A 17,510-nucleotide genomic window follows, 5' to 3' on the forward strand; every position below is an offset into this window, starting at 1 on the left:
CTTGTTGTGGAGATACTAGCACCACCCCTTCTCCTGCAGTCTCCCTGGAACATGCTCCATCAAAAAATTTTTCCCAAACCTGACTTCCTTGCTTTTTTTCAGCCTGATTTGTTGGTTTTCTGATTTGCAATGAGGCCTTATGAGATTCTTCTATTTGGAGAATACAAGCTCCAAGATTAGTGTCCACTGCATATATAGGATGATTTGTAGGATTCTTATCATCACTAATGATGTATGCCAGTTGTGCTTCTCTATACAACCTCCTGTTTTCTCCTCCAAACACTGGGACAGTAGCATTAGATAAATCATTCTGTAATGTCCCACCTAGTCTCTTAATCCACCCTCTGGACAACAGCATGCCAAACTTAGGAGGGACATCTGCCACCAAAATATCCATTATCATACTCTTCATGGGCAACTGAGTTAAGGTAATGGCCAGCTCTTTAATCAACCCAAGACATTTCACCTTCCTTGAATTAAAAGAAAATAAATCTAGATAGGGTCTAGTGATATCAAGGCCTAACTCTTCCATGACAGCTTTAGGCATTAGATTGTGGCTGGCCCCTGTGTTTAGTAGGCAAATATGAAGGATTTTGTCATGGATGGTCAATGAGACAAAAAAAGATGGAGAATTATTATCAGTAGGTTCAATCATAGGGCTGAGCACAATTGCAGGCTTGTCATCTTACAAATTAACAGAGTTAGTGGAGGCTTGTTTGGTTTCTAGCTCAAGGGCTTCAAGGATAGGCTTTCTAAACACTTCACTCTTCACCAACTCAACCAAAGGCACCGATATTTTAAATTTCTAATATTTTTTCTAAAATCTGAATGAAGAAGATGATTTATTAGAACTTTTTACCTCTTGAATTGGAGCTTTGAGGATGACTGGATCAGTTGCTGGTCTTCTCTACTTAATATTTTATGGTTCTATTTGAGCAGCAGCTCTTTGGGCAAAACTTTCCTTGGAAATTTTTGCATTGGACCTCAGGTTATATCTCTGTTGTTGTTCACCAAATTGTAGAATAGCTCCTCTGTCCCATTCTTGATTGTCTTGTTCCTGCAACAATGATTGTTCATACTTAGCCAATGTAAAAAATGCAGCGCTGCCTTTATCTTCCATGCAGTGAATCTCATCCTCATCTTCTTCAAATTGTTCCTCCTCCATGACTGCATTTTGGAAAGGAGCTTTGACCTTCTGATCTTCTTTTGATTCTTGACCCCTCTACATAATTTGCAGCTGCTCATTTTCTCTTCGGAAGGGATTTGGATTTCTTGGAGAAAATGTGCTCTGCTGCCTTGTTTTCCCTGAATTCTGCTCAACCTTTAGCTTAGAAATTTCAGCAGCCAATGACTCTATCATCTTGGTCATTTTATCTAATTTAGGCTCTGAAGATGATGCAGAAGAAGTAGAAGCCTGATTTCTCTGTCTCCTCCTGTCAGCTTGACTTTTGAGCTTTTTTGCTGCCATAATATTGGACTCTACTTCTAGTGCTGCATCCTGCATGTCTGCTAGAGTAGCACACCTCCTTTCTCTCAATAACAAGCAGAAATCAGAGTCAAAAGCATTGGCATAAGTGAGTTTGGCAGAGGTAGGAGTAGGCTTTACCTCAGCTGGTATCTTACTATACATTCGATTGAATCTTTTATTAAAATTAGGTATTGATTCCCCATTTTCCCTCTTCAAGTTACCAAACTCAGTATGGTAGTACAAAAAATCTTTTTTATCTCCCCATTGCTTCAGAAGCGCATCATATAATGCTTCAATATCTGTTATTGATCTCTAGGGTAATTCTCTAAACCACCTCCTAGCCTCTCCATCAAGGCTTTGGACAAAAACTCTCATCCACACATCATTTTCACTTATATCTAAATTATTAGCATAACTGTAAAAAGCTTCAAGGTGTTCTTCTGCTGTTACTCCCTCTGTACCATTGAATTTAGGCATATATTTTTGATACTCTCCCATAGGCATAGGATTTAAAGGCACAGGCAATACCAATGGTCCACATCTAGCAGCTACAATTCTTTCTATCCTCGTAGGTGCTTGCTATCCTGCCATGATTGGAATATGTGGAAGACTAGTGGCAGATTGAATAACAAGAAGTAATGTGATGGATGGCAGAGATAAAGGGATGTTTTGAACTGAATGGGAAGCTTTCTTTGGACTGAGATTCAAAGGGGCACTAACTGCACAAGGGGCTGAACTAATCTCTGAAGGTTTTTCCTTATTAACAATGCTGACTTCTAAATCTTCAAACTGTAAATCTTCAGCAATAACGTTATCTTTCAGAGATGAATGAGACTTCTTGGGCTTACCTGATCTTGATGCCCCTCTCTGTGAATTTTTCTTTGATTTAACAGTCCTCTCAGGTTTAGGCATTGGTTCAGCTAGTAATTTCTGAGGATTTCTTCGAGTGTGTCTCACAAACTGAGCCAGAACTTCAATATGGAGTCGCCAAAGGATGGTCTTTCTCCAATGGAGTCGCCAAATAGATGCTTACAACCAAAAACTGTGTTCAAACCTTGTCTATCATCAAAGCTTGAAGCTGTGCCATTCTCCTAGGGAAGTTGAGCTTCAATCTCCTCAATCCCCGGCAATGGCGCCAATTAATGTTATCACCCAAAGAAACTCTCCTAGGTTGTATATCAAAGATGCTCGGGAACATTACAAACTCAACAAAATGTTGGATAAATGGTGGATGAATGAAAGAAATGTTGCATATTCAAGCTAGATAACCACTTCTACTGTGCTTGACCCTAGACATGGGTGAACAGCCCCAGACTACAAGGATTTAGACCACTAATTACTCATAGTATTTAAGAAAATGTGATGATGGAGAAGACTGACCACACCAACAGATGCACAGGACCCTGTGATGGTCGGCTGCAACCAGTTAGAAGTTCTGTAAATTTATTTTCTAATACACAGACAGGATGACAACTCTCTGGCATTAAAACAACAGAAACCTACAAACAATTTCAATGATACATGCTAAATCATAACACAAAGGTGGGATGATAGCCCCTCTGATGCTAAACATCAACAACACATGAAATAATGCATAATAGGCATAGCCTGGAACAAAAAAGAAGAAGTGGAAGTGAGTAATTAACAACAAAAGAAGCTTGTATTAGTTGGAAATGAAGACCAGAAGCTGCAGGTTACACAGTAGTTACAGTCTCCAGAAGTTGAAGCTTACAACAGAATAACACTCATCAACTTGATTACATATTTTTTCTGGGTATATATGGATGTTAAATACAAAATTGCTCTATAGACTTGTGCGTGGAGGGGTCATAACTGACCACCAACCACATTTACAAATAATTATGGGTATCTGATACATTCTGACTGTTTTAATTAACAAATTTGACATTCTCTGGTACTTTGTCGTACTCCTTGAACATGTAGAATGTTTGATGAATAAATGTCCATAACTGTTGAATGAATTCAACTGCTCAAGGAAGTACCTTCTCGTCCTTGACCATGCTATTCTTTGAATGAAGCTGTTGAGGATTAAATGTGCAGATTGCTAGGTCATCGCCTTCTTCCTTTTCCAGAAATAGAGAGCAGTCGGGAGTAATATAGGTAGTATGGTGGGAACAAGCTGAGCAGAAGAATCAATCTCAACCATCATATCCACAGATAAACAACAGAAATCAATAGATTGGGAGTTAGCGGGCAGGCGAATGTGGGCCATCGAATCGCGAAAATGAACGGTGGAGATCACATCGGGAGTAGCTATCGGGAGGTGGACGAGAGTGGATGAACAAAGCTCCACCGTCGGATCGCAAAAATCAACGGCGGAGATTGTTTGATGAGGGGTAATGGGAAGTTAGAAAATCGGGATAGACAAGAGCCGTCAGATCAGGGCGCGATTAATCCGACGACCATCACACGAGGAAGATGCGCACAAGTTAGCAAGCAGGGAACCGTACCGGAAGGGTGGTAAGCAGTTTCCCTGCACCGCTCTTGGCACTCGGTAGTATCTGTATGAGGGCAAGCGATCTTGTTAAATTGTGAGGCGTGGCAGACACTATGGCAGGGAAAACCACTTTCTCGCAAGCTAACGGATGAGCGGGTTCCAGTGGTGGGAGGAGCGTATGGCGTTGGATCAACAGGCAGAGGATTGGACGGTGGAGAATTAAGACATGTGCTTCTGGTGATGTGACATGTGAAAAGACCCTGCGGGTTATGATTTTTTATAATATGCATGCTGTTATAAAAGCTATTGGGGCTTATCAAGGGTTATCGGGGTTTATAATACTAAAACACAAAATGCCCAAAAGCCTTTTAAATAAAGTTTAAGCGGTTTAATAATGTTAAAACAAAATATCCCTGGGGTTTGTTAAAAATGGTTTAGGTGGGGATTTGTAACCAAAATAAGGATAAAGGGGTTTAAAGAGAATAAGGAGGATTTAAGGGGAGGGAGAAGACGGAGGTGGCAGGGTTATAAGGGAATGATGCACATGAAGGAGAAAGAATACAATGAACTGCTGCAAGTTTCTTTGCATCCAAAACTAGCACTGCCTGACCTTACCCATGAAATGTTACAAGATGTAGCAGAGCTAACAAGTCTAACCATGTGAAAACGTGATCTAAAGTCGAACGTGGGAAGACACCATCTAATTACCAGTGAAGGATGTAAGTTGTTAACAGATGCAAGAGAGATCACCTATAATGATAATGATTCTCAAGGTACTACAACACATTTTGCATGGTGTGAATAGATGTTTTGATGTTGAACACCATACATAGTCTTTTGGTCAAAGGCCAGTGATGTCAAACTATCATCAGAAGTGAGAAACTTTCCATTGATGTATGCAAGCCTCAAGGTATTGGAAGGGTGTTTCTAAGTCAACTTCCTAGATAATGTGCTGATGTGGACAAGAAGAGACTCGTCGCAGGAGGGCCTTGATGTATCCCCCATCAACGACATGAAATGAGTGTAATAATTTTGAAGACATAATGTGACTGACGACACAATGTTTAGGAATGGTGTTCATGAAAATGAAGGTTTATGAGTATTGCAAAGGATGAAGTTTACTAAGTGATTTCTCTTGAACATGTCAGCGACACTGAATGAATTGGAAACATTTACCCAAAACCAAATTGATGGATGGTGTGATAGACCATAGGTATGATAACCATCAAGCAGATAACCCAACCCAAATAATAACAGAGATGAAGTGAAAGTGTCATGTTCAAGAGCGACTTTCTACCATAAAGTAATTTATCCCTTTCATGAATTACTGAGGAAAGGAATACCCATTTTCCCCAATCATTACTGACCAATACCTTTTATTTTTTTTAACAAGCTTGAGGAGGATAACATATGCTTGTCGTATAATTCCACCCTTCGGGTGAATCCATTGCTATTGGATGTTTTAACGAGCCTAGCGAAGGTGAAACTCGGTCTTGTCATGATGGACAAGTTTGTTGCTATTTGATGTTTTAATGAGTTTAACAACAATGATAAATCGGTCATTTTCATGTTTAGATAGTTTGAAAAGGGAAAAAAAGGAAACTCCACAAGTTATTTTTTGTAAATTTTTCTCTCATGTCCGAAAAATAATACAAGAGAGAACCTATTGACCATGTTCAATTAGCATATTCCTTTTTCGTAAGTAATCTATCTCATTCTGGAAAAGTGTTAAACTTATACTGAGTAGATGTCGTTTCCAATCCATTTACGAGCTGAAAAGGACAAGCACTTGACAATCTTTTGATATTTCAAGAGTTTGAAAGGAGCTTCAGTAGGACTCCACACAGAGGAACAAGTGGTGTCTAGGATAACAACTGGTTCTAGTGATGTTGGAACTTCTCAAAACATGTTGATTTATGTGAAGAGGCTAGCTAATAAGACCACTCATTGCAACTATTCCTCAAAAAGGGTAAAACAACCAAGTGAAAGTGTATGATCGGCCAAGTAGATAGTGACGATGGAAAGATTTGGGCATGGAATCCCCCCACAACATGTTTTGGGGCTCAAATCCCAAGTTTTGGGCAAAGGTTTTGTAAGACTCCGTGAATTGCGGGCGTGGAGCTCAAAGTATAGGATAAGTCATAAGGCTGTCCACCCTAAAATATTGTAATGTAATGTAAAGTCATGTTGGCCTACCCATGGTCCATGGACCATGGGAGTGTATAAATAGAGCAAGGCTCTAAGTGTAAAGATAGTGATTTTTGGAGAGAAGAATAGGAATGGTGCAAGCATAGAAGAAGTGTCTAAGTGTATTGGGTTGTAGTGGTAGGAAGAGGCTCTGCAGCTGAGTGTGCAGAGGCCTAGTAGAGTCTGCAGTTGAGTGTGTAGAGCCCTGCAGCTGAGTGCACAAGGTGGTGTTGAGTCTATAATTTGGATCGAAGAATAATAAAGAGAAGTTGATTTCTATTTCTGTGTATTTGTTGTGCATTATCTTCTTTATATTTATATTGGTTTATTTATCGCGTGCACTGATCTGATTGCTGAATATGTTGTAATAATCATTAATCTTATACACACAAGTTAAGTCATCAGGTAATAATATATTAAATAGTATGGAACTTGGGTATTATATGGGTTGTGCCTCAAGTAGGGCTGTGTGGAAGCAACATCACAGGTTCTGAAGGAATAAGAAGTGTGCATAGCAACGTGTGCATAGGGTCAAAACACAGACCTCTAGAACCTCATCATAGATTCCTAGGGTGTAGAAACCTAGTTCTAGCACCCTCCCATACTACTTCGGGTTAGACCTTAGTCCGCACTCTACGAACTGTTGCTGAAAGGGCCAGTAGTATTGGGATTTGCTTGGCTAAATCACCTTTGTACCTGGGTCAGGCCCCTACAAGCCAATAAATGGTTCTGTTGCCTAGATCGAGATTTGCATAATTGGTGTTTGATGTCATGCCACTGAAACCCAACAAAGAAAGAAATTAAAGAGTGGTTGGACAAGAAGATTCATGAGTTCGCAACGCAGGAAATCAAAACTCTGCGAGTATCTAAGGAACAGTGGTTGGAGTGCTACTTGTATATGGAAATCCACAAGATTTTCTTTGCATCCTTTCCTTCTGAGCTATATGAGTGGATCGCAAAGTTAGCAGACAACCAGGGAAGGTGTAGGCTCGACAAACCAATAGTGTGGACTCCAGAATTAGTGTGTAGACTAGAAGCATCAGAGGATAAGATCGTGTGAGCTATGGACCATTGGCTCGACCGGATAATAGGAGGATTTATCACTGAGTTTTCGGTAGACAAAATCGTGAGCTACAATGAGGAAAAACAATGTTTTCTTAAGGGACCGTGAGGTAAGTATATTAAATATTTAAACACTTGGATTAAGATGCTATTGTGTGAAAAGTGGGTTATGCGAATAAATTAATGTTTGGGACTACGCAGAGTGGGAAGATCTACAAAAGTGAAAGTAGCGAAGAGTTAGAAACTGGTCCCTTAATTTCACCCTTGTGGGAGAGCGAGAAAGAGCTCACAAAGTTTTCTCTGAGAAACGCGGTCAATTTGATAAGATAGCGAATTCCGTGTTTAGCACCTCCACCCACATTGCCACCCATTTCACCCCCCTCACCTCCATAGCCACCCGCTCCACCTCCGCCACCACCGCAATTCAATATGGTGAATGCGATCAAACTACCAGTACTTAGAGGAGTGAGGAATGAAGATTCAGACCAATTCTGGTTCGTGGTAAGAGCAGTATGGGAAGCACAGGGTGTCGTGGATGATAACATTAAGAAGGCTATGCTGGTGAGTGCACTACAGGATCACGCATTAACATGGTATATCAAGTATTCTAATGACCACCCAAATGCAGGAATCGCAGAGATCCAGGCCACACTAAACCAGGAATTTAGGAGGCCAAAGTCAAAAACACAATTAATCATCGGGTTTAAAGAGATCACAATGCACCCAGGCGAGACCCCCTGGGATCTAGATCAAAGTTTGAAGAGTATGATTTGTGAAGAAAATATGACGTTGATGGATGAAAGCATCGCACATGGTTTGTAGTATCTCTGACACTGCACTTAAGGACAATGCTGTCACAACAAAAGCTTTCCACCCAGGCTAAAGCGTTGGAAATGGCAATGAGATTACATAAGACCCCTATACAAGATCCTGTGTTGGGAGTCCAACAAATCCATGCGCAACTATAGAATCTGTGTCTCGAAATGTAGAGTTTGGAACGAGATAGGGCACCTTGGCCAAAAGCACACGAGGAAGTATGGTGCATAAAATGCAAGGCTAGAGGCACGATAAACATCACTATCTAGTGTTCGCGAACTACTTAGCAAGAGGAGGGGCGACACTGTTAAGACTGAAGACATAGGAAGGGCTGAGCATGATACCTACATTATGGTGCATGATATGTCAGATAGGAGGGAAGCACACTATGGATAATTTACACTTGTTGCAGAAGTATACGCAGACGTCCCAGCAATTGTTTTGTAATTTCTGCAGGTTGGTAGGCCATGATGAACACACTTGCCAAAGTTACAAAGTAATGATGGATCAGACCCTTGCCTATAGGGTGCAGGCCAAAACATGAGCCCTCAACCCCAATACAAGGATGACACACACTGGATTTCAGGGGTGCAGTCAAGGATGAGGCAGAATGGGACCAGGAAGGGGGCGCAGACAACTAATTTGTTACAATTGTGGAGGTCCAGGGCACTATACCCGTGATTATACCAACTCGACTAGGATATCATGTTTGTATTGTGCTCAGTTTGATCATGAGGCAGAAGACTGCCCTTCGCTAATCGTAAGGATGCATGAAAAAGGGGTATTCTGGCTCGCTTTGACTCAAAATGTACAGATGATGAGGTCTGAGCCATGTGAGGAAGACTTGAATGTAAACATGATGCTCACGAGTGGTATGACCATGGAAGATGATAAGGGGAAGTAGCCAAAAGAAAGTGTGTGGGTTTGCAAGGCTCCTATGAAGGAACCCGAGTTTGATTTAGAATGCGCGAAGGAGATATTCATGGAAGCTAAGAAAAGCTTCACAGAGGCCTCCACTTCAGGTAGTAAGGATCAACTAGAACCAGGAATGGATCCTTCAATGTTCACTACCTTTCTGGAGACATGCATGAAACTGTTGCATGACAGCAAAGCGGTCAAAGGACTACAAGAACTTATCACTAGATGTGCGGGGTCTGGAGAACCCAGTGTGGTCTAGAAACTGGGGAAACATGCCTTACGCACCGGAAGGGAAATGAGGTTGACTGCGCAGATTAGTGAATATGAAATGGATTAGGTAATCCTAGATCTAGGTTTGGAAGTGAATGTACTCCCAAAGAAAACATGGCAATGCATGGGCAGACCCATGTTACAATGGCCCCCTATTCAGTTACGAATAACGAATCAACGAAGATTTTGCCCATGGGAAGATTGCAAGGGATAATCATAGATATTGAAGGGGCGACCGTGCAAGCGGATTTTGAAGTGATAGAGATTTTCGATGACAGTAATCCCTATCCCATAGTTCTAGGAATAGATTCGGTCATCGACATGAACGGAGTCATAAATCTGAAAAAGCACAAGATGATCTTTGAGAAAAAGTCACTGCGGGTAGTGGTACTGCTGGATCCAGCCGAAGGAGCATGATACACTGAACCAATGCATGACAATGATAGTGATGATGATCTCGATTGTATTTACAAGATAACTGCGTGAGACTAGGATTGGGTGAATCCGACTGCAGATGGTAGAATTTCATGGGAGCGTGAAAGCCCCTACACTTCAAATTCAAACGAAGAGGTAGAGAGATGGTAGAATTGGCTACACGAAGTAACAACAATTAATTGTAACATGATGGTTAGATCACTAAATTGCTTGACAACAGAGGCAAGGGAGCTACCGACATATGATGGATTGTCAGCGGTAGATGAATTTTTGAGCAACATTGAAAGCACAGTACCAGAATAGCAGTGGTTTGATGCGCTGAGGTAGGCACTGCATGCAACACCTGCACGATGGTGGGGTACACATCAAGGAAATTTTGAGGATTGGTGCAGATGTAGAAGAATGATGTGCATACATTTTGGAAAACCCCAGCCTTGAATAAAAGTCAGTTAGTAGGGGCAGAACAACTTACGCGCCCACCTTTCTTGATGGGTACAGACATATGCTGTACAGCCAGCACAAGTGAACACCAGCCCAAAAATAGAGAATTGGAACAAATCATAGCAGTCGGAAAGGTGATGCGCACTACCAATTACCCACGTTGAAGCATTTGATAGGGTGTGCAGAGTATTGAACCAGGTTGACCAGGCTATATGAACTAATTGGGACCTGTGTGCCAGCGGTTCAATGGGCCTACAGGACCATGTGCAAAACCATGAATGTGGAGACGATTCCAAAGGTGAAGAACGAAGTGCTAACTGTACTTATGGAAGAAGAACCAACAAGGAATCTGCATGTACTGGCTCCCACCATGGCAACAATGCATGATGGAAAGGAGGAAGAAATCACATATCTATGCGAGGACGAACATCTAAGGATTCAAGAAGCCATCTGGTGAGGGAACCTTAGACTCTGTGAACTCGAAAAGGACTGGGTACAATTGAGGAAGAAAAGCATTTTGATGGACGTTGAAATTAGAAGGCTAGAAAACAAGATCGCCCAAGTATGTCTCGTCAAGGAACCAAGGATAATAGGGCCAGATACAGAGGACCATACCACTACATTATATGAGTGTCGTCGAGAATTTATGACTCTACTGCCATGACTACGATCGCACGTCACCAAACGTAGTAACCAGGGGAGTGCACTACATATAGAAGAACGTGCAGCACAGGCTGTCGCAAAGGTAGTTGAGGAGTTCCCATGGAGCACACTGAAAGGCAAGTTGAAGTCTCGCACAGGTGGCATGACAACCTAACTAGCCGTAGGGGGCATAGACTCAGCACTCCAGGTAGTTGAAAGAGAGTGCAAGGCTCTAAAAGAGTCTGTTTTGGAACTGCGAGACAAGGGAGGTGCGCATAGAATCAGCCTATCCCAAGGTTCATGCCTACGCCTGGGGGGTTGCGCTGCCACACGGGTAGGCTAGGAAGTGACCGTTGGTGTCACAGTTCATGACGAGAAGTCTGATTTAAGGAAAAAGGGAGTGGGCAGCGAGTATTTAAGACATTAATTAAGGACAAGATTTGGGACAATCTACTCCCAAGAAAGCATTAATGAATTAGAATTGGGAGGAACGTTCGAATTCAAATTGAAAAGGCTATATAAAAATCCAAGGGCTAGCCATGAGACAACACTTGTTCATTTGCGATTTGAGCAATCATGTAAAGCATAGAGTGTTGAGTGCCAAGTGATATTTGAGCCCCCAAGTTCATGAACAACCACGAACAGTTCAAACAGGATGACGACTAAGAGGAGAGGTGTGGGTTTTGTAGAGAGTACCACCGACGAAGCCGCATAGAACCCCATGATGCCGGATGTCCCCAGAGATGCTGGGGATGTTCCAGAAATTCCGAAATCGCCACGGACGTTGAGGCCCAAGAAGGATAAGCAGGCAGCGAGACCTATCCACATGTCCCCGTAGAATCTATTGTTCAGTAAAATTTCCATGGAAGAAAAGGGCAAGGCTATCACCATTGAGATATATGATGAGGAGGATGATCTACAGGCCCTTGTTGATGAGATAGAGGTAGATGAAGAAATAAACGAAGAGATCCATCCGATGCGCAATGCAGCAAAATTGCCCTAGTACGTCCCTCCACAGAAAGGGAAAGCTAAGGTACCCAAGGATTTGGATGCCGCTAAGAGCGCACTCCAAACCTCGCTCCTCCCCGATGGAATTATGTTTGAGGGCTCACCCCTAGGCTGCGTGCTCACAATGAAGTTTGAGGATTGGGACCTCACGGACAGTGAGAAGTTCCCACATTTAGAGACTGAGAACCTCATGAAGCAAAGCACGAAGGGGTCAGTTACAAAACTAGAGCCGTGAAAATGGTTGTGCGGTGTGGAGAAGGCTGGACTACTTCACCTACTATGGATTCCACACTTTCACTGTGCACCTATCACAATTTTCGTCATCAAGTAGCTGCTTTTCCTAGTGCATGATGGGTACTTATGGCTAGAGGAGCCTATTCCCATGACAGTGGATCTTATCCATAGGATTTCCCGGCTCCCCTGTAAGGGAAAGGACCCCACAGAGATAGTCGAAAAAAGTAGCGATTTGGCACTTGCAAAGGCCATGAAGAAGAAATACAAACTGAAAAAGAATAAGAGGGGTTACACAATCAGTAGCATTAAAGACAAAATAGTGCACATAGCCACCCAACTCCTGGCTGGGAAGGTGATGCGAAGATGCCGCGGAGATGAGGTACCAACACTGGTAGTTATGGTCGCAGAACAATGTGTGGAGGGGGTGCAATTTAATTGGGCCGAGTTCCTCTGTGAGGAGTTCCTAACTAATTGCAAGGAAGCTCAGGAGCAAGGCAAGACCTTCCACTATGCGTGGTTTCTCTTTTCTATTTTATTGGTAACAAGGGAATTGCCTGAGAATAGTCAGTTCCATAATATTGAATAGGACTTACCAGAGGTCGCAAAGTACGCGTCGCTCTGGGCTACTAAGGATGACATGTGGATCCGCAAAACTAAGATTTTCTGGGTGCTCATGGAGGCGAGCATTCAGATGTGGATCAACAGGAGGCTACGCCTATCCCCCACAGTGTACAACAGTTTGTAGAGCTTTGTAGACTTCAAGGCAGACATGCACAATGTGGATCAAGGTGCATAAGGATTCAGAGCAGAACTTGACCAAGATCCCCTTCATCGCCATTGATGATGTGATCTTCTCAGTGTTAGAATCATGGCCTCTCAAGTGGTGCACCTCAGATCTGGTGGGGCAGGATAGAATAGCAGCACAAAAGCATAAGGATATAACCAAGTTGTGTATCACCTAGTTGGTTCAACAAAAGCGCAGTGAATAGTTGGGCACAGAGGTAAGGGCTGCCTGCGAGGCAGCAAAGGTAGCTGCAGAGCAGGAAAAGGCTGCTGAAAAAGTAGTAGCAGCACACGGAACAAGGGCCACCACAACAAAGGAGGAAGGGGGCCAGAACTTTTCTACAACACAAGGAGTAGGGGATACAGCAGAAGGCGCAGACCTGAGCACAACATCCACACAGCTAAAACAACCACACGTCATAGAGAGATCAAGTCCACGAAAAAAGGTTAAGGCATCCAAACTCAACATTGGACCAATTACATTGGAAAACGGCGACCTCTATGAAATCAACAACATGGTTCGCGAGGTTACTAGGGAAACACTCTAAGAAGCCAGGACGGAGCAACAGATTGTGTTGGGGGCCTTAAGGGCATAGTTGTAGGAACTTCAGGTGTGGCCCCCACCCGAAGGAGTAGTAGCCACCTACGGCACCACAGGAACATCAGCAACAGAGAAACTGCTACACGCAAAGATGGTTAAGAACATAGTCTACTAGAAGGAGTGCTAACAACAGAGAACAAGGACGACAGAGCTACAGTAAGCAGGATTAAGGGAATGGGCCTTAATTTGGTTGCCCTTCCATGGGACACATTGTATTTACTATAGGATGGCATCACAGTAGAACTCTATGCCAGGGAGGGCTACGTGATCTAGGTATTGAGTGAGTAGAAGATCAACATTGAATAGCTTAGCCTACAGTGTGATGAGCTAGTGGCACAAAATCAGAAGATCGTGCAAACAGTTGATGAAGCATGCCAACGCGTTCCAGAATTGTCCATCACCGTAGACCTACCCACAAAGATGTGGATCCACTTTCTGGCAAGTGGAGTCCGAAGCACGCGTGAGGAAACCACGCAAGTATAGCTGGAGCTAAGCCTCCCAATTGCTGAGCTGCGGCTGAAGGCACAACCTTCCACTCCTTTAGAAGTTAAAGAACATCACGTTAGTGCGATTCAAATAGGACTAGAAGAAATTGGATGGGTAGTGCAGTACTGTACCAGTATGTTGGAGTAGGCTTTTGATGTCCTCACATCCTTGCAGGAGGACCCCAACATACAACACTTGGAAAGAGAGGTGCGCAAACCGCATCAACAGTATGATAGTGTCAGGGGAACTGCACAAACAGTCGTCGTCACCTAATGGCTGGCAAAGATGTAGCAAGCAAGGGCACTGAAGGAGCAGGTGGATGCTGCAAGACAGAAAGAGGTACTTATGAAAGTGCGCATCTAGCCTTGGATTGATGAGGCCTTCACCATTACAGCCGAGATTTAGGGCAAGCTCACGTAGATGCAGGGACTATATGCGCTAAGGAAGATAGCATAGCCTTAGAAAGAAGCATCAGAAAAGCGCATGCATCAGGTCTAGCAAACTGTAGAGCAGTGCGTCACGGACCCATAAGCAGTATGGGACCAGTTGGAGGGGCTATGTGCCATGATCATCGCACCAGCAGAGTGACTCGGGATGATTAACGATGATTGTGTTGGGGGCCTGTTGGGCATGGAATCCCCCCAACAACATGTTTTGGGGCTCAAAGCCCAAGTTTTTGTCAAAGGTTTTGTAAGACTCCGCAAATTTCAGGCGCAGAGCATGAAGTATAGAATGAGTCATAGGGTTGTCCACCCTAAAATATTGTAATGTAATGTAAAGTCATGTTGGCCTACCCATGGTCTATGGACAATGGGTGTGTATAAATAGAGCGAGGCTCCAAGTGTAAAGATAGTGATTTTTGGAGAGAAGAATCAAAATGGTGCAAGCATAGAAGAAGTGTCTAAGTGTATTGGGTCATAGTGGTAGGAAGAGGCTCTACAGCTGAGTGCACAGAGGCCTAGTAGAGTCTGCAGCTAAGTGTGCAGGGTAGTGTTGAGTCTGTAATTTGGATCAAAGAGTAATAAAGAGAAGTTGATTCCTATTTCTGTGTATCTAATGTGCATTATCTTCTTTATATTTATATTGGTTTATTTATCGCACGCACTGATCTGATTTCTGAATATGCTATAACAATCATTAATCTTATACACACAAGTTAAGTAATCGGGTAATAACAGATTAAATAGCACAGAACTTGGGTATTATATGGGTTGCGACCTGAGTAGGGCTACGTGGAAGCAACATCACAAGTTGGGAAGGAATAACAAGTGCAAGTAACAACATGCATGTAGGGTCAAAACGTGGACCTCTAGAACCTCATCAGACATTCCTAAGGTGCGGAAAACTGGTTCTAAAACCCTCCCATGCTACTTTGGGTGAGACCTCAGTCTGCGCTTCGTGGACTATTGCCCAAATGGCCAGTAGTACTGGGATTTGCTTGGCTAAATCACCTATGAACCTGGGTGAGGCCCCTACAAGCCAACAAAATAGAAAAACCAAGGCTCATCTGATGGAAGAGGCTGATAGAATGGAAATCACAACGGTTAAAATGGACATGGGTTCATTTTTACACAAACTTGAACTATGCTTGGATTTAGTTTCATGTTTACACAAGCTTGAAACAAAAAACTATGCTTAGATTTGGTTTCATTTTTACACAAGATTGAAATGAAAACTATGCTTGGATTCACTAGTTTACATGCCCCCAACATGATGAATCGATTCTAGGTGCATGCCCCCGAAGCTTCATTGCATTCACCTAAGTAGACTACTTGTGGCTATGAGGTCGATGGAATGAAGGTTCATTTACGAGATCAAGTGAAAGAATTGACTGGGATTTTACGAGATCTAATAAAAGACTTGAATTGGAACTTTGCTCCGGGGGAACTTGTTTGATTTTTTAATGAGTATGACACAAGATAAGGAACTCTGCTCAGATTCCTTGTTTCATTTTTGAATGAGTTTGACACAAGACAAGGAACTATGCTTTGGAACCTGTTTCATTTTTTAATGAAGTTGACACAGTAGAATAATTATCCTGATATTCCTTGTTTCATTTTTTAATGAGCTTGACACAAGACAAGCAACTATGCTCATACCCTTTGTTTCATTTTTTAACGAGGTTGACAGAAGCCCAGGAACTATCCTGATGGACCTGTTTCATTTTTTAATGAGGTTGACACTCTAAAAGAACTATCCTCATCTTTATTTCAATTTTTAACGAGGTTGACAGAAGACCAAGAAATATCCTCATATTCCTTGTTTCATTTTTTAATGAGCTTGACACAAAAGAAGAAGCTATGCTCATGATTCCTTGATCATGACCCATAAGAGGTCATGAATTCCAAGAGGTTCTCATCAGATGGGAGAAAATTTCTCTGAAAGGGACACATAGCAAGGAATCCATTAGAGAGATATGGTTTCAATGCCCCTAGTACATAATGCACAACATCACAGAATTGATCGTCAGTTGATATAGGCATGGAACGGGTTGCCACATAATTGACCCGTGGTGGGGAAGGTACCATTGGGACAAAAGTACCATTTAGGGAAGATGGATGACTGGAAGCCATATTTGGCCCGGGAAATGAAAGCTGGTTAACGATGACAATTTTTCCTTCATGCGAGAAACACATCACTCAAAAGAGTGTTGAAACAATGGCTCCCATGTCATAAACATAGTCACGCCCAAGAAGTAAATTGTAATCTAAAGGGCCTGGGACTACCATCACATTGAGATAAACAATTTTTTCTCCCAAAGTGATAGGAAACTGAGGAAGGATCCCTAATGTTTGACTAGTTCCTCTATTAAAAGCCAACAGATTCTAGGTAATAGGCACAAGTGGTAGCAAATCAAGTGATTTCCAAGAAGTGGAGGAAAGGATACTCACAGATGCACCTTCATATATAATAGTTTTAGATACAATGATATTATAAACCTGTACTATGATCTGTAAAGGCACATAAGGAGGAAGACATTATCCTACCACTCGATTCCAATCAAAGGAAGTGACCAAACTACCTGGAGGGCGTACTCTAAGAATGGGAGAATTACCCCCTTGAGTTATGAGAACAAGAGGATTTTCCTCCTATCTTGATGGAATAGGAGGGTTGCCTCCAAGCTCATTGGAATCTGAAGAAATGAAAAGAACCTGAGTGGTAATCAAGTGAAACTTCTTGAACTATGATTGGACAGGTATGGACTCATGGGATTCACATTTAGAGAGAGTGGGTTTGACCAATGGTTGATTTGTGCCAGTCACTTCATCAACTAGTGAAGGATTAAGGGAGAGTCTCATGTAACCAAATGGAAGTCACTGCAGAGAAGTGGGATGGTTATCCAACACTTTTTGGGATTCATTCAGACAGGGGAAAAGGTGAGTGGAGTGATTCCCTTCACATAACCTACAAGGAAACTTAACCTTACCCTTGTTTCCATGAACTTTACTACCACTAGTTGATGGCATGTCACCAACATGATCTCCAAAAGTTGATGACACAGGAGGATGTGAACGAGAAGACCATTCTTCTAAGATTTGAGGAATACCAAAACAATTTTGAAGAAGATGGTCTCCCATACAAAGTTTGCAAGGATATCAAAGTTTGTGAGGCTTATTGGATGGTTTCTCATCAGAAGTTGCATTCGAATCAATGGTTGTTTGGTTGCGCCCCTACCGGATTTTCTTCTTCTTCTTCTTCTT

Source organism: Pinus tabuliformis, chromosome 3_2, assembly GCF_031772625.1.
Source record: "Pinus tabuliformis cultivar Carrire ecotype Pingquan chromosome 3_2, CPIR1, whole genome shotgun sequence".
NCBI lineage: Eukaryota > Viridiplantae > Streptophyta > Pinopsida > Pinales > Pinaceae > Pinus > Pinus tabuliformis.